This window comes from Octopus sinensis, linkage group LG11, assembly GCF_006345805.1.
Source record: "Octopus sinensis linkage group LG11, ASM634580v1, whole genome shotgun sequence".
Classification (NCBI taxonomy): domain Eukaryota; kingdom Metazoa; phylum Mollusca; class Cephalopoda; order Octopoda; family Octopodidae; genus Octopus; species Octopus sinensis.
The window spans coordinates 36,042,264-36,066,200 of NC_043007.1; the positions used below are offsets into that span (position 1 = coordinate 36,042,264).

General features: G+C 39.4%; 1 long non-coding RNA gene across 2 annotated transcripts in view; it reads right to left on the reverse strand.

Annotated features, from left to right (window-relative positions):
• Positions 1-498: 498 nt before the first annotated feature.
• Positions 499-23,937, reverse strand: part of LOC118765263 — a 33,430-nt gene continuing 9,991 nt past the window's right edge. Inside the window, exons 2-3 of one of the 2 annotated variants that reach the window (XR_005001104.1) lie at positions 17,406-17,529; positions 499-510 (exon numbers count right to left, since the gene is read on the reverse strand). This is a non-coding gene — a long non-coding RNA (uncharacterized LOC118765263). The remainder of the gene's footprint in view (positions 511-17,405; positions 17,530-23,937) is intronic. The other variant, XR_005001103.1, reaches the window with a different exon arrangement.

The window sequence follows — 23,937 nt, forward strand, 5'->3', positions numbered from 1 at the left end:
CTTTCTCTATGACGCCCCCCACCCACACACACATCGTCAGTAGATCATATATCCGAAAAAGAAGCACACTCTAAACGTTAGAGCAATAATATATTTACAGGAAGTTAATTATATGGCCGGTCATGGAGTAACCAATGATTTCGCATCCATGAAGCGCGTAGCCTTATAGACGGCCATTGGTCACCCTATGACTGGCTATATAATTAACTTCCTACAAATAATATATATATATATATATATATATATATATATATATATTATATATATATATATATTGTGAAATAGAAAGATGAATAATCTTGTTGCAGATTAATCAAAAGTTTAACCGATACCTTGGAGCCTCGTTCGATTTGTTTTGCTCCGCCTCTGTTCTGTTTTTGTTTTTTCCAACGGATTTCCTATTTCTTCCTGAAGAGAAAGACACAATATGGTCTCCTTATTCAATCGGAATTTGGTAAATTGTGCCTTTCGAAACACGTGTAGAATGCAATAAAACGATTTCTGTTCAATCTTCGTTCAACTCCATTTCTTCAATTGACTAATAATATTATATAATATATATATATATATATATATAATATATATATATATATATATATATATATATATATATACATACAGAGCTGGGCATAAGTCCGTTAATCCGTTAATTAACGAAGTTGACATTTTCGTTAACGATTTAACTTTTACGTTAACTTTGAAAGGGGAATAGTAGAAATCAGCAAGACTTTTCTGAAGTTTAACATATAACACTTTTCTTTTTGTTAGTATCCGAATTCCAGTGACGGAGCTTCGTTTCTGTGTTAGAAACCAACTTCCTCCTTGCACGAAAGATTCAATACTCTTTACTTGTTTCAGTCATTTGACTGTGGCCATGCCTTTAGTCGAGCCAATCGACCCCAGAACTTATTCTTTGTAAGCCTAGTACTTATTCTATCGGTTTCTTTTTGCCGAACCGCTAAATTACGGGGATGTAAACACACCAGCATCGGTTGTCAAGCGATGTTGGGGGGTGGGTGGACAAACACAGACACACAAACATATATATACGCACACAGACATGCATATATAGATTTATATACATATATACGACGGGCTTCTTTCAGTTTCCGTCTACCATATCCACTCACAAGGCTTTGGTCGGCCCGAGGCTATAGTAGAAAACACTTGCCCAAGGTGCCACGCAGTGGGACTGAACCAGAAACCATGTGGTTAGTAAGCAAGCTACTTACCACACAGCTACACCTAAAAAGAAAGAGAAATCCCACACACTAAAAAACATAAAACGCACACACACATACACGCACAGTCGCGCGCGTACGCACGCACACACATGATGGGCTTTTGTACGCCTAATTCTACTCCCAAGGCATTGATTAAACCAAAGTTGTGGTTTACAGGAGGTCGGGTTGCTCCCCCAACGACGCAGATGAGATGTGAACTTCTTAACCAGTCAGTCATGCGCGTTTCCGATTATCTTCACTTCAGGCGTGCTTAGAAAAATAAAAATAAATAAATGCGCCCTTTTTAAAGCCTAGCCAGGCTCATGGGCCCGGTTTCCCGGTTTCTATGGCGTATGTGTTCCCCAGCTGGACGGGACGTCAGTCCATCACAGCGTTACTCATTTTTGCCAGCTGAGTGGACTGGAGCAACGTGAAATGAAGTGTTTTGCTCAAGAACACAACGCGTCGCCATGTCGAGGAATCGAAACCACAATCTTACGATCATGATGCTGACACCCTAACCACTAAGCCACGCGCCCCCACGCGTACTTCGAAATCGATCCATATACAACGTTCAAGGCCCGTTATGTAACACTACTCGCATATCTGGCATAGTGGTGCTGGTGATGCTACTATTGATGTTATGTCCCATAACCTTGGCCTTTATCACCAGACTCTCAACCATTAAGCATTTGTTTTATTCTCTGCTTTATTTATAGTGAATTCTCCGTCGGTTTGGACGATAAACAGCCCGTCGTCCGACAACCTGATTTCCCAACGGTGAAATTAACTCGTAATCAGCTGGTTTTAGGTCGGGAAGTCCGAGAGAGTTTCTCTATCTGCTCGCGATTACAGAGGCATGTATAACAATTAACAAAGCATGGTACAAATTACTGAAGATTTCGAGTGGTGGCTATAGTTTAACAGTGTCGTTAATTAATGGCTTATAACAATATCTTGGTCACATCGTTACCGAGTTTCGGCATTATGTATCTCCAGGGGTCGATTCTAATACGTGGATTATTGACGAAGTGTCTCTTACAATTAGCCTCAGGTTGACCCAAACCTTGTAAGTGAAACTGGATAGACGGAAACTTTGTGAAAGTCCGACCAACAGATTATGCCTGATCTTCAAAGATCCAATCACGTCTCACAGTGTATCACACTGATTCTGGTCGAGAATAACACTAAGGGTATACGTGTCTGTGGAATACTCAGCCACTTACACGTTAATTTAATGAGTACATAGTCTAGTTGATCGAACAACTGATTGCTCATCGCCAAAATCGACACAGAACCTATAATTTAGCGATGACGCAAAACGCACAAATCGACCTCAATATATGATTGATACTTTATTTTACTGACCTTGAAAAGATGAAAGGCAAAATTAAACTGGGTGGGATTTGATCCTAGAACGTAAAGTTGAAGGTTAAGATAGGATATAGAAGTCCACTACTGGGTATATCTCTCTTTATACTAGAAAGTGTTTTTCGTAATACCTATTTCTTTACTACCCACAAGGGGCTAAACACAGAGAGGACAAACAAGGAGGGACAAACGGATTAAGTCGATTACATCGACCCCAGTGCGTAACTGGTACTTATTTTATCGACCCCGAAAGGATGAAAGGCAAAGTCGACCTCGGCGGAATTTGAACTCAGAACGTAGCGGCAGACGAAATACCGCTAAGCATTTTGCCCGGCGTGCTAACGTTTCTGCCAGCTCACCGCCTTGTTTTTCGTAATACCACTGAGACGTTAACGCTGCTGTGTTGTTAACTCGACGCTGACAAGTCCTCTGTCAGTCATAATACTCATTTTTGCTAGCTGGGTGGACTAAAGCGCTTTGCCCATTGGAACACAATGTGCTCCCCTGACTGGAATTCGAGAACCGGGTAGCCTATGCATTTGCTCAAATGCCTTCTCAAGAACGTATTTGATCGTAACTAATTACGGATCTTTTCGGTTTGACCGGCAGTTTTTTCTAACGGTGTCATATGAAATTGTCACCCATAATTATGACCCTAGTATCGATCTATTGCATTTCAATCTGTTTTAGGGTTAGGGTTAGAGTTAGGGTTAGTTAGGGTTAGGATTAGGATTAGGGGTGGGGGGAAGGGAATCTTTTTTTCTTCAGAAATGTAAATAAACCCAATCTGTTTCTTAAACGAGGGACATATTCATACGGCACAGAATGTTTTTCACCTCAATAGACGTCATTGGTTGGTTGAAATTGCAGAAATTGAAGAAAAAAATAACAAATATCTTACAAACTATAGAATTTTCTCAATAAAGCCAAGAACAAAAAATATTTTATAAACACATTCTACAATTATACGAAGTTTAAAAGTGTTTAGTTACGTGGAAATTATTTTAAAAAACTGCCGTTCAAACCGAAGGGATCCCAATGTGCTCCCCTGACTGGAATTCGAGAACCAGGTAGTCTATTCATTGCTCAAATGCCTTCTCAAGAACATATTTAATCGTAACTAATTACTTCAAAGCATTCTATCGATTCTGCCAATCTTTTGCCCTCTTCTGTTTAATTAGTGAAGTAACACAAAGAAACAAGACAGGACTGAGTTTCCCATCCTGTATACAGTACTGTGCCGCAGTGAATAAATTTTTAACAATCACCAACTAATACGAGGAGGTGTTGAAAAGTTCCTGGGTTTAAGGGTGTCGCGAAAGGCCTAGCTGGAGGCCCAACCTTCCCGGTTTTTTTTTACAGGGTCTAGAAAAACTGAAGTACCACTGCAATAAAAATCTGAGAGAGGAATATCTATATATATAAAAGTGAGGTTGTGTGGTGTCTGTCTCCTACGATTTAGATTCCTAACTACTCCCACATTTTGCGGTGCAGTTTAACCAAAAGCGGGTATCTTATAGACGTGATTCATATCGAGCCCTTCTGGGTATTAGCGCGCGTCTACGATGAGTCTACGATTAAAAAAAAATTTACCATAATTTTTTCCCATTTTTAATGCATTTTTGGCATATATAAGGGAAGTAACTCTCTAAAAATTTATTATTAAATCTCAGAACGTAAAAAGCTTCAGTAACACCCCCACTTTGTGGTTAGCCATATTGAGATGGCTATTATACTTTACATCTCTAAAAATGCTTATATAGTTATTTCCCTTACAAACCCGAGCAACGCCGGGCGATACTGCTAGTGTTGAATAAAATCATAATTTACTGATCTTCCTGTTTTGATACCCCATATGTCAAAATCTGTAACTCGGTTTTGGAAAGCATAAAGACTATATAATATCAATAAGGCAGACCTCTACATGGTAGCCAGACCTGGTAGAAATAGCAGCCAAATCTCCCTCAAAACACCCTACTGTCTTAATCCGACAATTCTGCTTATTATGTAGTTTTAATGAGAAACTGTAACACAAGATTAAAATTATTAACCCCACAGAGAGAGGAAAGAAGTGAGACAGCATAGTGACGGTTTTGGCTGACTGTCATTCTGCCAAGAACTTTTCAGCACTTCCTAGTACAATTCAGCCCAGCTGTTGCTTCATACCTCACCTCCGCCTTCTCTGTTCATCTCTGGATGATTAGAGAAAATGATTCATTTAATTTATGCCGATCTCAAAATTACATTAAATTACAATGCAAAACCGAAAAAAACAAAAAAAACAGATAGTTAATTAACAAAATCGTTAAAGCTACCGGATAACTTGCCTTTGTGGTACTCGTTTCGGCTCTCTGCACGCTGAGGTCAATTTTGCCTTTTATCTCTCAGGAAACGATATAATAAAGTACGAATCTAGTACTTTATTATATCGATTTCATCAATTAAACTCCTGCCCTCAAAATTTAGGCCCTGTGTCTACCATAGAAACAAATATTTAGAGTGGTGAATTGGCAGAATCGTTAAAGCGACAGTTGAAATGGCGTGTAGTATTCATTCTAATTCACTGCGTTCTGAGTTCAAATCGCACCGACGTCAACTTTACCTTTGCTTTTATTCTTTCAAAGTCGACAAATAAGTTACCAAAATTGGAGTAAATTCTTCGCATTGTCTCTGGATCGTACCAGCAATTTAAAGTGTCCAGTTGTTACTGTTATATAATCATCACAACAAACATGAACAATCAACGTCGCCCATTGTCTCCCTTGATAAAAGGACTTTCACTTTGTTTCCCGCCAAAACAATTAACTTGTACAACAACGGCAGTCGAATAAAGTATCTTGTATCGTTAACACGTTGTTTCAGTCTCTCTCATTTTCTTAATCTTTCATACTAAGTACTCACTACTTCCTTTAATACTCAATACATTATATATATATAACAACAACATGGTGTCAGAATACTAAAAGAACCCAAAATACAGAAACCAAAGGAAAAAAGAAGTTGAAATCATACTTCAAAGACGAAATGGAAAATTTACCGCATCCAAAAGACCTAGACTTTAATCAGGAAAATCTAGCCGCAGCATGGAAAAAGTGGAAAAAAGAATTCAATCTCTTTTTGATAGCAACAGAAAGTGACATGAAGCCAGACAAAGTAAAAACTTCAATGTTTTTAACTTGCATCGGTTCTAAAGGCCGAGATATCCATTCCACACTGGATTTCGATTCACCCGACGAAGAAATGAACCTTCAGACAGTAATCGAAAAATTCGATGCATATTGTGAACCCAGGAAAAACATAACTTTCCTAAGACACAAATTCTTCACATGTGGACAAGCGGAACATCAAAAATTCGATGAGTACGTAGTAGAGTTGCGCCAAAAGGCACAACAGTGCGAATTCGGCAACCTCACAGACAGTCTCACCAAAGATATTCTGATATGTGGAATCAGAGACATGAGATTAAGAGAAAGATTATTGAGAGAACCAAATTTAGACCTACAAAAAACAATTCAAGCAGGTCAGAGTGCAGAGCAAACACGACTCCAATCAAGGATGCTAAATGCCACATCCGAAACAAGAGATAACGAAATCTCGAGGGTATATAGTCAACACGACAGAAAAGGCGCCAAAACTCAAATAACCCGCCATATGCAATCCAGACATCAAAACGAACAAGGCGGAAGTGACAGAAAGCCCGCGAAGTTTCAAGCGCCAAGTCAACACTACGTCACTAACTGTCACTATTGTGGTTATAATCACAAAAGAAATAAATGCCCAGCATTTCACAAGACATGTGAAAAATGCAAGAAACAAGGACACTATGCAAAAATGTGCAAATCAAGAAAATTTGTACATAAAGTAGAGATACATACCGACGATGAATCAGATGACGATACACATGCACTCGAAATGATCACTGCAAATAATTCCCGCGTGCACAAAATCGAAAAGTTCAAGACTCCAAAAGACATTTGGACGGTCGAACTAAAAGTGAACAACTCGAATGTAACATTCAAAATAGATACAGGAGCAGACGTAACCGTACTGCCATTCAGAGAATATAGAAATATAATTCCAAAACCACAACTGCAAAAAACTTCAACTCGATTATCAGCTTATAATAACACAGCTATAAAAGTGCTAGGAAAATGCACAGCAGTCATTAAATACAAAGAATTATCAAAGCAAATAAAATTCATTGTTGCAAAAACAAACTCGCACGCAGTTATAGATGCAAAGACAGCTAAAGATCTGAACCTGATTCAGAGAATTTCAAAAATAAATTCGTCGAACAAAAACGACATATTAGAAAAATATGAAGACTGTTTCGGAGAAATCGGCACTTTGTCAATAACACATCATATCACAGTGGATCCACAAATAACTCCTGTAATTCATCCACCAAGATCGGTTCCTTTTTCTATAAAAGAAAAACTCAACAAAGAATTAAAAAGAATGACAGAATTAGATATCATAAAACCTGTTAGTGAACCTACAGACTGGGTAAATTCCCTAGTCATCGTTGAAAAAGCCAACGGAAAACTCCGACTCTGTTTAGACCCCAAGAATCTAAACAAAGCCATAAAAAGGCAACATTTCAAACTCCCTACAGCGGAGGACATTTTTGCACAAATGCATAACCCTAAATATTTTTCAAAACTCGATGCATCTAATGGATACTGGCAAATTCCAGTTGACGAAGAAAGCTCCCATCTTTTAACGTTCAACACACCTTTTGGAAGGTATCGCTTCACACGACTACCCTTTGGAATTCACAGCGCCAGTGAAGTTTTCCAAAAAGAAATTTCAAAAATAATAGAGGGCATAGAAGGAGCAAGAAATTCACAGGATGACATCATAATCTGGTCCAACACTTTAGAAGAACACACAAATAGACTACAACAAGTTTTCGATCGAATCCGAAAGCACGGATTAAAGTTAAATAAATCAAAGTGTATCTTCTATGAATCACAAATCAAGTACCTTGGGCATATATTAACCAGCGAAGGGATAAAACAAGATCCAACCAAGGTACAAGCAATCATTCACATGCCACTGCCAACAAGTAAAAAAGAATTACAAAGATTCCTAGGTATGACAAATTACCTATGTAAATTTTTATCTAATTACTCCGAAGTCACAGCACCATTGCGCCAGCTTCTACAGAGTGACACGTTATGGTCATTCGACAAACCACAAATCGAAGCAATAAAAAAGCTAAAAGAAATGATTACCAGAAAACCAGTGCTACAATTTTATGATCCAGATCTACCAATAAAAATAACTACAGATGCTAGTAAGCATGGGCTCGGAGCGATACTTGAGCAGAAACACAACGAAAGATGGCTACCTGTTTCGTTTGCATCTCGTGCAACAACTCAAGCGGAACAAAACTACTGTCCGATAGAGAGCGAAGCTCTCAGTATAGTTTTCGCATGCAAGAAATTTCATCAGTTTATATACGGAACTCATTTCAGAATCGAAAATGACCATAAACCGTTGAAGCAAATATTCAAAAAATCGATCACTAAATGCCCCCCCAGAATCCAAAGATTTCTACTAACATTACAAAGATATGATTTTGACCTAAACCACATACCTGGTAAAGAATCAATTGTTGCAGATACCCTATCACGTGCATACCTTGAGCAAAATACTCCAGAAGTACCAGACGAAGATATGAAATCGCACATTCATGCAGTAATAAAAAATTACCCCATAACCGACACTAAATTAAAAGAGTATAAAGAAGCCACTGCAGACGACCCGTCTCTACAGACACTCGTCACATATACAAGAACAGAATGGCCCCCAAAAGACAAAATACCAATAAACATCAAACCATTCGTATCCGTTCGTGATGAAATATCAATCGTCAATGGTCTCGTTCTAAAAGGTTCAAGAATAATTGTACCTAAGTCATTACGTAGAGAAGCTCTACAGGAAATACATACCGGACACATGGGTATCGAAAAATGCATAGAGAGAGCGAAGGAATGTATATACTGGCCCGGCATTAACGCTCAAATCAAAGACATGATTAACACATGCTCATACTGCATTGACTACAAAAATCAACAAGCAGCCGAACCACTAATAAATCATGAAATACCTACTACACCATGGACCAAAGTGGGTACAGACGTATTTCACCTGTCTGGAAATTCGTATGTCACAATTATTGACTATACAACAAGATTTTTTGATCTACACGAAATAAATGATTGCCAGTCAAAAACCGTAATCAAAAAATTAAAAGAAACTTTTGCTAAATTCGGAATTCCGCAAACAGTTGTAAGTGACAACGGTCCAGAATTCAATTCGGCTGAATTCAAAAAATTTGCAAAAAATTGGCATTTTCATCACACGAAGACAAGCCCGCATTATCATCAAGCGAATGGCATGGTTGAGAGAAATATACAGACAATAAAAAAGACGCTAAAAAAGGCATTCAAAAGTGACGAAGAACCTCAGTTAGCGCTCTTAGCATTACGCACGACTAAATTACAAAATGGTGCACCATCCCCTGCAAATCAAATAATGAATAGAACATTGCGAACAAATCTCCCAAACATACTACACGACAAAATTGGTATCAGGCCTCACAAAAGAAGAAATCAAACATTACAACAGAACTCCCAGAGTTAAAACCACACGACACGGTTAGAATTAAGTTTAACAACAATTGGTTTAGAAGGGGCAAAATAATTAAAAAACTAGAGCAACCTCGTTCATACTTAGTAATAACAGAGGAAGGAAATACAGTCAAACGAAATAGACAACATATTCTTAAAACAAACGAACACGTTCGCATAACAGAAGAATTAGATTATGAAAATATATTTCCAAAGTCAACAAACACGCATGAAAAAACAAAAACAGCACAACTACAGAATTCAACACTACAAAATAATAAAACCACAACAAGTGGACGACGAATAATTATTCCCTGTAGATACAGATGATATAAAAAAAATTTAAAAAAAAAAAAAGAAGATGTTATATAATCATCACAACAAACATGAACAATCAACGTCGCCCATTGTCTCCCTTGATAAAAGGACTTTCACTTTGTTTCCCGCCAAAACAATTAACTTGTACAACAACGGCAGTCGAATAAAGTATCTTGTATCGTTAACACGTTGTTTCAGTCTCTCTCATTTTCTTAATCTTTCATACTAAGTACTCACTACTTCCTTTAATACTCAATACATTATATATATATAACAACAACAGTTACCGGTGATTCAAATAAGTTTCAGATACAAAAGTCCATGAGATTGAAGCTGTGAAAGAGGTGGGTATTAGGTGCTGTAACTCCTCTCTTCACTCTGTAGGCTGAGAAGGAGATTGGTAACGCCATGCTCCCTGCGATTCCATCCTTATTACCATTACTGTCTGTCAGTGTCACATGATGCCATACTGATTCGGCCTGAGAATTGCTTAACATGTCTGTAAGGTAGCAAATTGGTAGAATTGTTTGAGCGTTGATTGGTTCGGCGTTTTGTGTTCTGGGTTTAAATCTGGCTGAGGTCACCTTCGCCTTTCAACTCTTCGCGGTTGGTAAAAAACGTAACAATTTAGGGAGGAACATTGATGGAACTGTTGGAGGTGTATTGATGGAACAGTATCTATTTTGGCTCTTAGTGTTCGGGGTTCAAATCCACTCAAGATCTACTTTCCTTTCTATCTTTCATGATCGATAAAAAAAACAAAAAAAACAATGCGAATTTGGGCAGGCTGACTGTTAGAGTGCCGAGCAAAAACGCCTTGCAGTTTCTGTTCTGGCTCTTTAAATTCTGACAGCAACCTCTGCAACGACACGGGTATCAAGCTGTATCGACCCAAGTCGATGGACTTTCTCTTAAGTAAACATCTCTATCGTGAGTAAATACCTGTCTTATTTTTTTTACTTGTTTCAGCCATTAGACTGCGGCCATGCTGGGACACCACTATGAAGAGTTTTAGTCGAACAGATCGATGCCGGTACTTATTTTTAAGTATGGTACTTTTCTATCGATTTCTTTTGCTGAACCACTTTATTACGCGGACATGAACAAACCAGCATCGGTGGTTGAGCGGTGTGGGAGAGACAAGCACAAAGAGACACATGTGTGTATGTGCGCGCATATATATATGTATGTGTGTATATATTATATTGTTTGTTCCTTCTCGAGCCATGCCTGGCTCATAAGGCCCGGTGTCCCGGTTTCCTTGGCGTATAGGTTCCCCACCTGGATGGGACGCCGGTCCGTCGCAGGTGAACTGCAAGATGCTGGAGGAAAGAGTGAGAGAAAGTTGTGGCGAAAGAGTCAGCAAAAGTTTGCCATTACCTTCTGCCGGAGCCGCGTGGAGCTTAGGTGTTTCGCTCATAAATACACACATCGCCCTGTCTGAAATTCGAACCCGCGATCCCTAAACCGCGAGTCCGCTGCTCTAACCACTAGGCCATGTGCCTCCACGTATGTATTATATATTTGAGTATAAATGTGTGTGTGTGTGTGTGTGTGTGTGTGTGTGTATGTACAGTGAGATTCCACACAGTTTCCGGTTTCTGTCTATCAAATCCACTCACAAGGCATGGGTCGGCCCGGTGCTATGGTAGAAAACACTTGCCCAAGGTTCCACGCAGTGGGACTGGACCCCAAACTGAGACCATGGGGCTGCAAAAGAGATCTTGACCAAGCCCGCGCTGACATGAGCAGATGGCATGATGGTCAGTCTTGACCAACAGAGACCAATGAACAAACAACACTTAACAGCATTGATTTCACGAGTAGGAAGGAATCCAATTAATCTAACAAGTGAACGCGGATCGTCGATACTGACGGAGAATCCACTACAAAACAAATAAAAGCGGGGAATAATAGATTTATGGTCGAAGAAGCAGTTGTGGATCTTTTCGGTTTGAACGGCAGTTTTTTCTAGCGGTGTCATATTGTCACCCATAATTATGACCCTAGAATCGATCCATTGCATTTCAATCTATTTTAAGGTTAGAGTTAGAGTTAGGGTTAGGGTTAGGGGTGAGGGAAAGGTATCTTTTTTTCTTCAGAAATATAAATAAACCCAATATGTTTCTTAAACGAGGACATATTCATACGGCACAGAATGTTTTCAACTCAATAGACGTCATTGATTGGTTGAAATGGCAGAAATTGAAGAAGAAAAAACAACAAATATCTTACAAACTATAGAATTTTCTCAATAAAGCCAAGAGAAAAAGATGTTTTATAGACACATTCTACCAGTATACGAAGTTTAAAAGTGTTTAGCTACGCGGAAATTATTTAAAAAAAACTGCCGTTCAAACCGAAAAGAACCAACACTTGCCCAAGGTGCCACGCAGTGGGACTGGACCCCAAACCGAGACCATGTGGCTGCAAAAGAGATCTTGACCAAGCCCGCGCTTACATGAGCAGATGGCATGATGGTCAGTCTTGACCAACAGAGACCAATGAACAAACAACACTTAACAATATTGATTTCACTGTGTAGAAATCCAATTAATCTAACAAGTGAACGCAGATCGTCGATACTGACGGAGAATCCACTACAAAACAAATAAAAGCGGGGAATAATAGATTTATGGTCGAAGAAACAGTTGGAAGGTGGTGGGGCTGTATGCAAAAGGTCAAGGTTGACAACACGGTGTCAGCAGCAGCAGCAGAAGCGGCAGGGGCAGCGGTGAGAGGTGCTGTATTATGGATCTTGAGCTGTGTAGTAGGCCAGTCCGCTAATCAAGCCTGAAGTAAAGATAATCGAGTGCAGCTGTTGCATCTGCTTCCCCTCTCTTCCTTCCCCTCTATCTCCCAACCTCTGCCTCTTTCTTTCTTTCTTTCTTTCTTTCTCTCTCTCTAGCCTTCTTTCTCTCTACTTGTCTCCCTTTATTTCCCACTGTGTCTCTCCCCTTACAAGGGAACCTGTAATGTGGTTGTTGGATGTGCTAGAAATAACAGCCAAATCTCTCTCTCTCTCTCTATCCTTCTTTATCTCTACTTGTCGCCCTTCGTTCCTACTGTGTCTCTCATCTTACAAGGGAACCTGTACGTGGTTGTTGGATGTGCTAGAAATAACAGCCGAATCTCTCTCTCTCTCTCTCTCTCTCTCTCAACAAACACTGTCACCCTCTTTAAAACATGACTCTGTATAATGTGGGTTAGGATTTTTTTCTCTTCATGAAGAAACAAAATGACGAGATAGTCACAGTTGGAACGTATTTGATTGATAGATCAACATATCAACACATACACACACGCACGGCGCACACACGAGCAAGCACGCACAGTCACACATACAACCATATACAACCACACACATCAACACATCCATCAATGCATCCACATTTATACACACACACACACGCACGCACACAAACAACCACACATACAACCACACGCATCCACACATCAGCATTCACAAACACACACATACACACATCCATACGCTCATGTGGATCACCAGCAGCCTGTGGTTACATTCAAGAAGGTCATGGGCAATCCCTCCTCTTCCTCCTCCTCCTTCCCCTCCCATGCTCTATTTCAGTGTTGTTTAACCCAGGTCAGCCAATCCTGATCAAGCACACATATATAACCAAAGGATTTCCAACCATGCCAGTACCACCTTTTTATACAATGCGCATTTCTTTACTTTTCTCTTCTATATTTTTTGTATATAGTCATCTCGAACCCAATGTGCATTGAAGGAGATTTGACTGCTAGCAGGTTGAGCAACCAAATAGAGGTTCCAATATTTATATATATATATATGTACGTATATATATGTTTGTATGTATGCATATATTTTATTTATTACACTATATATATATATAATAAAAGGCTCCCAAATAAGGAAGCTTAGTGCTAGAGACACAAAGAGGGATAAATTCATGGAGAGAATGAAAATCAAAATCATTTACCATTAACGATATATCCCGGACTGATCAGTTTCTACCTCTTTCTAGCAAAACAGACAGAATATGTTTGCCAAGGTAACGTTCGTCAGCGGGACGCCTTCCTAATTCTAGATGCACAGAGCGTTAGAGCACATGTCGGTCTAACAATTTGTATATCTTAACTTTTCAAACTTCTATATATACGACGGATTTCTTTCAGTTTCCGTCTACCAAATTCACTCACAAGGCTTTGGTCGGCCCGAGGCTACAGAAAAAGAAATTTGCCCAAGGTTCCACGTAGTGGGACTGAACCCGGAACCATGTGGTTGGGAAGCAAGCTTCTTACCACACACATACACACACACACAAATATATATATTCTCATATATATATATATTTATAAATATATATACGCACACATACCTACATGCATACGTACGTACATACGTACGTGCGTGCGTGCGTGCATGCATGCATACATACATACATAATAAAAGGTAAAGACCCCATTCTGTCACGAATGACCATGGGATTGTACCTACAAAATTATCCTCTGAGACACAAGTCCGGAAAAGGTTTTTTATGAGAAATCAGCAGTCGCCCACACATACCAGCCTCCCCTCTCCACGCCACCGATGTTATCCAAGGGAAAGGTAAAGGCCAATACAGCTTGGCACCATTTCTACAGCGGAGTGAACTGGAACAACATAAAATAAAGTGTCTTGCTCAAGGACAGAACACACAGCCCGGTCCGAGAATCAAACTCACTACTTCGTGATTGTGAACCCGACGCTCTAACCACTGAACCAAATATGTATTTATCTATGTTTTTCATTATTTTATTTGGAAAAGACTGGGAAAAGGGGCTGGCAGAATCGTTAGAGTACTTTGCAGTATTTATTCCAGTTCGTTACGTTTTGAGTTCAAATCCAGCCCATGTCAACTTTGCCTTTCATCCTTTACGGGTCGCGGGTCGCTAGAATTAAGTATCAGTTTTGTAGTGAAGTTCATGATATCGCCTTGTCCTCTCTCCTCAAAATCGCTGGCTTCGTACCTAAATCATTGCCCATTATTTGATTTGAAAAAGCAGAATTAATCACCCCTCCCCCCCCCCTTCGCAGGACCCTCCAAAACCGTTGTCGCTGTTGTTTAGTCCCAGGTCAGCTTCGATCGTCCAGACTCATGATCAAAAGCTTTCCAAATAAGACTATCCCGTCTGGCTTGCCCCCTCCATGGCCTGCAGTCCAAGATTTGAGGAAAGTTTGGTTGGTTAACACATCGCGAAGGACAAGTAGAAGTAGTAGTAGTAGTAGTAGTAGTAGTAGCAGTATCAACAGCAGCAGCAGCAGTAGTTGTTGTTGTTGTTTCAAGTAATCAGTCGATGTAATCTTACACCAGAGTATCTGTACGAAACAACAAAAGGCCAATGCTGGAATTTTATCGTTCCTCAATTCGTTAATTTGCTTTTAGGTTTCCAATAATGAGAATATATTCACACACACACACACACACACACACACATATATATATATATATATATATACAAATAAATATATGCACATGTGCACATATGCATATATATATATATATATATATATATATATATATATATATATATATATACATATGCGATGATGAATCGGTTTCTGACTGAAGAACGAAGGCTTTGAATGACCCGTCTGTCTCTTATGTTCGTCCCTTCGTGTATTTCACGTTATTTATATATGTAAAGGTTATTATATATATACATACATAGAGAGAGAGAGAGAGAGAAAGAGAGAGTGAGAGAGATGCCTGTATGCATATATATATATGCATATGTGCACATGTATATATATATATATATATATATATATATATGTATGTATATATATATATATATATATATGCACGCGCGCGCACACACACACATACAGATATGTATAGTATATGTGTATATATATATAATGCGTTATGAATGTTCTGACTTCGGTAACGGGAATGAAATGAAGAAAGGTTAAAAATTCAGTAGAAAGGAGATGAGAAGTAGCAATGGTGCTGATGCTGGTGGTGCAGGTGGTGGTAGCGGTGGTGCTGGTGGTTGGAGAATACCAACAATAGCAGTTTATAAATGAGAAGAAAGTGCAAAAAGAAATGATAAAAGCAACAACAACAAAAAAACAACCCAGAAAACAAGTGGTTATGCAGAAAGACTATTCCTTGTGTCACCATTATCAGCTGTTGTTATGAAGTTGTTTCAAAGATATAAAGATGTTGGTTGTGTTGTAATGTTATACTTGTCTTATTCTTATTGCAATGCTATCACTAATAAACCGAGCATAGCTCAGAATACTTTGGGTAGGTGAAGTGCTGTTGTGTTGTTGCTATTATATGTGTTTTCCATTGTGTTGAAAGTCCTCTATTTAATAAGCGTATATTTAATAAGCTCGGTGGTCTGGTCGTGTGATTTTGCTATATGTTTTATGTGCGAAAGTTTTAGTTACGTACGCCATCATAATTGCTTGATCATTCTCAAGGCCCCTATTATTAAAAGGATTGTTCCTGCTGTTTCAAATCTTCTTCATTCTGTTTCATAGATTTACATTGGATAATTGTTAGAAATATAGATGCTGGCTCAATAATGTGACATACCTATTTCTTTACTACCCACAAGGGGCTAAACACAGAGAGGATAAACAAGGACAGACAAACGGATTAAGTCGATTATATCGACTCCAATGCGTAACTGGTACTTATTTAATCGATCCCGAAAGGATGGAAGGCAAAGTCGACCTCGGCGGAATTTGAACTCAGAACGTAGCGGCCGACGAAATACCGCTAAGCACTTCGCCCGGCGTGCTAGCGTTTCTGCCAGCTCGCCGTCTTTGACTCAATAATGTGACATAACTAGCATTCGATACTCAGAGGAGGACAGGCCTGTGAAAAAAAAAAACGCTTGGCATGCTATTTTCAATTTGGTTTTCGTGCCAATCCTCACTTATGGTTATGAATGTTAGATAATGACTGAAAGCAGACGATCACGAAAGCAAGCAGCCAAAACGAGGCTACTCAGAAGGATCTCTGGAGTAACGCTACTTGACAGGATGCACGACTCGGAAATCAGGGAACGCCTCGATGTCGAGCCGATTCTTCTCTGCATTGAAAGGTCACATCTTCGGTTCTAAGAACATGTGATTAGAATGTCACTAGAAAGAATTGCAAGACGGATTCTTCAAGCAAAAGCAACCGACAGGAGACTTAAGGATAGACCAAGAATGAAATGGTTGGTTAATATTCATAATCTCAAGTTGGTCATACAAGGGAGTCCAGCCGGCAAGTGTAATAACGGTTGCGGATCTTTTCGGTTTGAACAGCAGTTTTTTCTAGCAGTGTCATATTAAATTGTCACCCATAATTATGACCCTAGTATCGATCTATTGCATTTCAATCTGTTTTAGGGTTAGGGGTGGGGGAAAAGTATCTGTTTTTTCTTCACAAATGTAAATAACCCCAACCTGTTTCTTAAACGAAGGACATATTCATACGGCACAGAATGTTTTCACCTCAAATAGACGTCATTGATTGGTTGAAATTGCAGAATTTGAAGAAAAAAAAACAACAAATATCTTACAAACGATAGAATTTTTTCAATAAAGCCAAGAGAAAAAGATGTTTTATAAACACATTCTACAAGTATACGAAGTTGAAATTTTTTTAGTTACCTAGGAATTATGTTAAAAACTGCCGTTCAAACCGAAAAGATCCACGGTTGCTTCTGATAGGACCAGGACTCTATGGAGGAGGTGCCTGATGACTTTACCGCCACGAGTCTCACTGGAATGGTAAGCAGAGAAGATTGATGGCTCTTCCGGAGATTCGAAACTGAATCTGTAAATTCTCCCTAGCCATTCTGTCAGGGATAAACGCTGATATACGTGTTTTCCACTTGACTCTTAACCTTTTCTATGCCATGAAAAGTCGAAATAGATAAGGAGCGACCTACATTAATTTAACCATTGTCAGAATAGTATATCCATCTTTCTAGCTAGTCTGTATCCTCTTTTACTCTTTTACTCTTTTACTTGTTTCAGTCATTTGACTGCGGCCATGCTGGAGCACCGCCTTTAGTTGAGCAAATCGACCCCGGGACTTATTCTTTGTAAGCCCAGTACTTATTCTTTCGGTCTCTTTTGCCGAACCGCTAAGTTACGGGGACGTAAACACACCAGCATCGGTTGTCAAGCAATACTAGGGGGACAAACACAGACACACAAACACACACATATATATATATATATATACATATATACGACAGGCTTCTTTCAGTTTCCGTCTACCAAATCCACTCACAAGGCATTGGTCGGCCCGGGGCTATAGCAGAAGACACTTGCCCAAGATGCCACGCAGTGGGACTGAACCCGGAACCATGCGGTTGGTAAACAAGCTGCTTACCACACAGCCACTCCTGTATAGTCATAAATACTTGCATTCTCCAAGGAAAAATCAGTTAGTGAGGGCAACTAACGAGGAATAGACTGACCGGCTCGAACGAAACGCCGTCTCGACCGAAGAAACGTCATAGAATGACAGTTATGGAATCAACCAGTGATACAGCTGTCTTGTCCACCACTCTCTCACTCCTTCTCACTAAATCACTTTCGTTTCGACAACATCACTCTGCCTGTCTCTCTCTCTCTCCGTCTGCAGTTTAAATGACCCGGGACATGTAAGTCTAACGCTATCCGCTTGTTAAACTTACATTCACTCTGTCTTCTTCTGATCCATGTTTAGCATCAAGTAGTTAAGCACGAAAGCAGCAACATTCATACACGAAAATATAACTCTTGTTACTTCGCATGCTTTCTGCCTGTTTTTATACACGCCTGCTCGTCGTGGTTTGGCTTTAATTAAATGTAACGGAGAAATAAATATATTAACCACAACTTCGGAGATTATCTTTCTTTCCTGGAATCAACATTATCATCTTCGCTTTCAACATAAACAATCATTACATTCTGGTAACCACTCCATAACAGATATGTGGATGGATAATTTCCAAATTTCTTTTGAAGATAAATTATGTACTGGGAGTGCCAATTTGACGAGGAAGAATTCTCTTACTTCGTGGTCCTTGATAAAATCTGTTCAATTGGTCTAAAATTCCCGGTCCGTGTGGCTTGGCATGTTTCTCTGAGACCTTGTTGGTGTATGTTTGCACCATCCTTTTTCTGTCGATATTTCATAATGCTTAGTATGAAAGCACCAGCTATATCATACACATATGTATGTATGTATGTATGTATGTATGTATGTATGTATGTATGTATGTATGTATGTATGTATGTATGTATGTATGTATGTATGTATGTATGTATGTATGTATGTATGTATGTATGTGTAGCAATATCGTCTCTCAGTGCTATCTTCACTGTTTGAGAAGAGTATATAGAATGACCTCGGTCGAGATTACAAACAGCTTTGGCTGGTTCAACATTGATGTAAACACTAATTCGATTGGCTGACACGTTGGTCTCTACTACGCTCGCACCGCTGGTTATAACTTGGCGCAAAATGTCTCGACTTATTTTCGCGCCATAGTCCAAGCAGCCAATCACAGCTTTCCATTTCTGAAGTTCATTGGGAGCCATATGAAGCTTATAAAACAAGGTTTCTCAGAAAAATATTCGTCTCAGGCTTTTAGTCTTTGAGTAAGTTATTTGGAGTTATTCAGGTGTGATTATTCTGGTGTGTTTATTTCAAGTGAAGAGGTGGTGAGTTCGAATTCGTTGGAGGACGTGGAATAATTTTTTTTCCTGAAAATGCAAGAACAGACTTACGCGCGAGCGGCAAGCAGAGGCCTGGTTGCCGGTGAGCTGGAGATGGTGGAGGTGGTGGTCGAACAGAAGACCCTACAGAAGTATTTCGACAGTTTAAAGAGGGAGGGTGACTGCGTAAGAGTCACACCGTCCGAGGAGGAGGAAAGCAGTGCAGAGAAGCGTACTATAACGTACAGGACGTGGTGTGTGGAGTCGAAAAAAATTGAAGTAGCGGAAATGGAAGAAGTAGAAAGGTGTCTGAAGGAAATTGAGGGTGAACCCACATTTTTCAAAAGAGGAAAGAAGTATGCCACGGTAGTGGTATATTTTGAAACAGAAAATGAGGCAAAAAAGAACGCAACAAGACTTTTGAAATCGGATAAGTGGACTTTGCTACCAAGTTACTGCGGAAGGAGAGCAGTGAGGATGAGAATCAATAGAATCTCACCCGAATTTAATATGGAAAGGTTGCTGGCAGCAGTGCTGTTTAACTGCAAGGATGATGTAGAAGTACTGAAGGTGGAGAAGTCAGCGGAGGTGAAATGGTGGGGATATACGGTGCAGGTTCTCGCACACATTACCGTGCGAGACCTGTACAACATCCCGGAGGAGCTGGTCTACCCTGACGAGACGCGGCTCCGAGTTGTGGTAGAGGGAAGACCCCCAATTTGCTACAATTGTAAATCAAGGGGCCACATGAAGATGTGTGCCCGCGAGAAAAAACTAAAGCACCGGAGGTTGTGATGGAGGACGCGTGTGTGGAGGAGGCGAAAGCGGAGGAAGTACGAATGGAGGAGCGGTTAAGTGAGGAAGAACGAGAGAGTGCAGAAGAGGAAAAGACGGAAGACAGGAAGAGATCAAGGGTGGAATCACCACCGAAAGATCAAAAAAAGAAGAAAATTAAAAGCAAGATAGCAGAAGAGAGAGAAGACAAAGAACAGGAAGTAAAAGAGAAGGTGAGAGAGCGGCCAAGGACAGAGTTTGAAAAAGAATGGGAGACAAGAGTGAACGAGCAATTGGAATCGTGCAGATATGGAAGAAGGCCGACAGGAAAAAACTTGAAGGCAGTTGTAATGTATATCAAGAATACAGAAGTGGAGAAGAGACTTGTAGGTAAGAAAGAGTTGGTCAGGGTGAAGGTGAACCCAAAGCTGTATGGTGACGACGTGAAAGGCGTCATAATAGACAAAGAGACATATATAAAACTAAAAAAGATGTTTAATGCCATACACATAACGCATTATGTGCGGTATGATAAATTGCCAGATGTTATAGAGCAAACGGACCTGTTGGATTATATGACGGACGAGCGTCTAATGTAAAAGAATTGTAAAATTTAAAGTTGTATTTTGATTATACGTAATGTTGACATGTAGAATTGTAAAATTATTGTAACTGTAAAATTGTATGTATAATTGTATTTTAAACGGAACTGCGAGTTGGGGGTTCGTAAGCCGTTCCATCTCATTACATCTAATTCATTTTTACTTCATACTTTATTTTTATTTTATGTTCCCCATGTCCCGTCTTGTAATGTCCCCCTCTTCGTAGCCCCTTGTGGGTAATAAAGAAATACGTCTTAGGTTTTTAGTTCTTCTCAGAGCTAAACCTCTGACCACACAGCTCGTCTTAGGCTTTTAGTTCTTTTAAGAACTAAGTCTCTGACCACACAGAGAATACTCGACCAAGTTCCAGTTTCGAGGCAGGCGACCACCATTAATACAAGATGTTACAGATACCTCTCATACTGTTAGTGTGAAAAATCACCATGAAGAAAACGGTTACAAGATATCTATAACTAGAGAAACATAACCAAGCAGAACATATAATGAAGAAGCAGCAAGAACCAATCGACAAACATCGAAGATTTAAATTGTACACGAGACAACTACAGATTCAACTATAGCGGTTAGGTGAAATTCTCGCCACGAAGAAAACGGCTACAGTAACATGTCTGGAAGTATATTCATATCAAGAGAAAGATAAACACAACGAGTGATTCAATTAATCTCAACTGCGACATGCAATATCTTGATATGGGACTCTTACAGTGTACCTCATAAACGGTAAATCAATTATCTGTTCTTGGGTTCTAGTTTCTTCTAAGAACTACCTTAAGCCATCTGTTATTACCTGTTGCCAAGCCGATACCAACAACATTAACTGTGAATCAAATCCCATCGTCATTTCACTGGTTAGTACCTTTTTACGCCTAACGAACACACAGACACAAAAACATGCGAACACTTACAAACTTCCAACATCAAACATGATTGTAAAATATGTAAAATAAATAATGTATATATCTTAAAAAGAAATCTTGTTGTCATTCCAAACTTATGTGTATTGCCGCTGCATGTAAAATATAGTCAGTAAAATATATTATTAAGAATAGGAGAACGTTCTTATTTTTATATATGTATGTATGCATATCATATCTGTCGGGCATGTGGAAGAGAGTGTAATTCGGCAGGAGGACTTAAACGACATGCAAAGGTACATGAAGCCCAGTTACAACTACAGCCGGCTATTACCGGTAAAGGTTTTAGTTGCCAATTCTGTACAAGACATTGTAGATCTTTAGCTGGGCTAAAAAGTCACATTCGATCACAGCACCAGTAACAGTTAAGCTTCGTGCAATGGCCATACTCGATAACGCGGGGGCAGCCATCATGTATGTATGTATGCACAATCTGTTACAGATCATGCATGTTTTGTTTTTTTTTTTGTTTTTTTTGCTGGGCTCAAACCTCATTTGCGGATCCATGGAAAACGAACCTCCACCAACTGTTCTGCCAATCTATCTGTGCATACCTGTCAATGTCATGTATGCCATAAGGTCTGAAAATCTAACGAAGGCCTCAAGAGACATTCTATGATTCATAAAGATCAGAACTTAACTGCAGCTTTTGGTGGTCCAAAGCAGATACTCAATTTATGTGGGTGTAGTTTCAAAACATTGTCGGGTTTAAAAATCCACATCAGACGCCATGATGAATCTAAGGTGTAAGTACAAGAGGTGGTCAGATTCTGCATAAGGAGTAGACAACCACTATGTATGTATGTATGTATGTATGTATGTATGTATGTATGTATGTATGTGTGTATGTGTGTGTGTGTATGTATGTATGTGTGTGTGTGTATGTATGTATGTATGTATGTGTGTATGTATGTATGTATGAATGTATGTATGTATGTATGAATGTATGTATGTATGTATGTATGTATGAATGAATGTATGTATGTATGGATGTATGTATGTATGTATTATTTATGTATGTATATATGTATGTATATATGTGTGTGTGTATGTATGTGTGTATGTATATATGTATGTATGTATGTATGTATGTGTATATGTATGTATGTATGTATGTATGTATGCATGTATGTATGTATGTATGTAAGGGTAAAGGGTAAAGACCCCCTTCGGTCAGGCACTGACCATGGCTTTGCACCTAGAGAGATACCCTCTGAGGCACAAGTCTGGGCAAGGTTGTTTTATGGAAGACCAGCAGTCGCCCATGCATACCGGTCTCCCCTCTCCACGTCACCGATGTTGTCCAAGGGAAAGGCAAGGGCCGATACAGCTTGGCACCTGTGACGTCGCAACTCATTTCTACAGCTGAGTGAACTGGAGCAACGTGAAATAAAGTGCCTTGCTCAAGAACACAACACGCAGCCCCGTCCGGGATTCGAGCTCACAACCTCACGATCGTAAGCTCGACGCTCTAACCACTGAGCCATGCGCCTTCACTGTATGTATGTATGTATGTATGTATGTATGTATGTATGTATTAATCGGCTAAAAGTAACAAAAGTAACTCAAGAGATGTCTTTCGTCCATGTTCTTTCCCCAACGTCATGGACCCGGTTTCAGTGAATTCCTTTGTCAAAGCAAAAAGAATTATTTTTCCGAAAAAATCTTACGGATAAATTTTTAAAATATAGTACAGGTGTTGATTCTGTCATCATTTGTGATGTCATGGTGTAACACAGCAGTGAAGCCTGAAGCGACACCTATGTGAGACACAACGATAGCAAACAGGAACCATCACAGAGAAAAATCAAGTGAGAAAAATATTATGGCTGGAAAAGGCTCCGCATCAGATAGTTGGACGTGAATAAGGAAGATCTCCAGAGACTCGACGTAGAGGGGCTAGCACAGGACCGCCAGCAAGAAAGCACTGATGGACCTGGTCGGTTTTACGCATAATGACGTCTCTGGGACCACTAACATCAAGAGCATTAAGCAAGAAAGCAAGCAGGTAGAGAAAATAATGTCAACATCGAGAAGACAACCATCAAAAAGGGAAAATATATTATCAGCATCCATGTCTATACATGTTGTAAGAAGCAGCTAAAATGATTGATATTAGGAAGGATATCTGACCGTTAAATACTTCAAAAACGGAACCATCCATGATAAATACGATAAACTTGAGAAATGAGAGTTCTAAAGAGCTTCCCTGTTAACAATGACAAATGTTTTTGGGAGGCTTATAAAATACTGGTCCAAATTAAATCGTTTTATGCACTTTTACAGAGCTATGTATTTCATATCTATAATTTTACAGCTCGGGCGAAAGCCCGCAATGTAATTCAGAAAGAATGATTGGAATTAAATAAATGTAAGCAAGCGATTAAGATG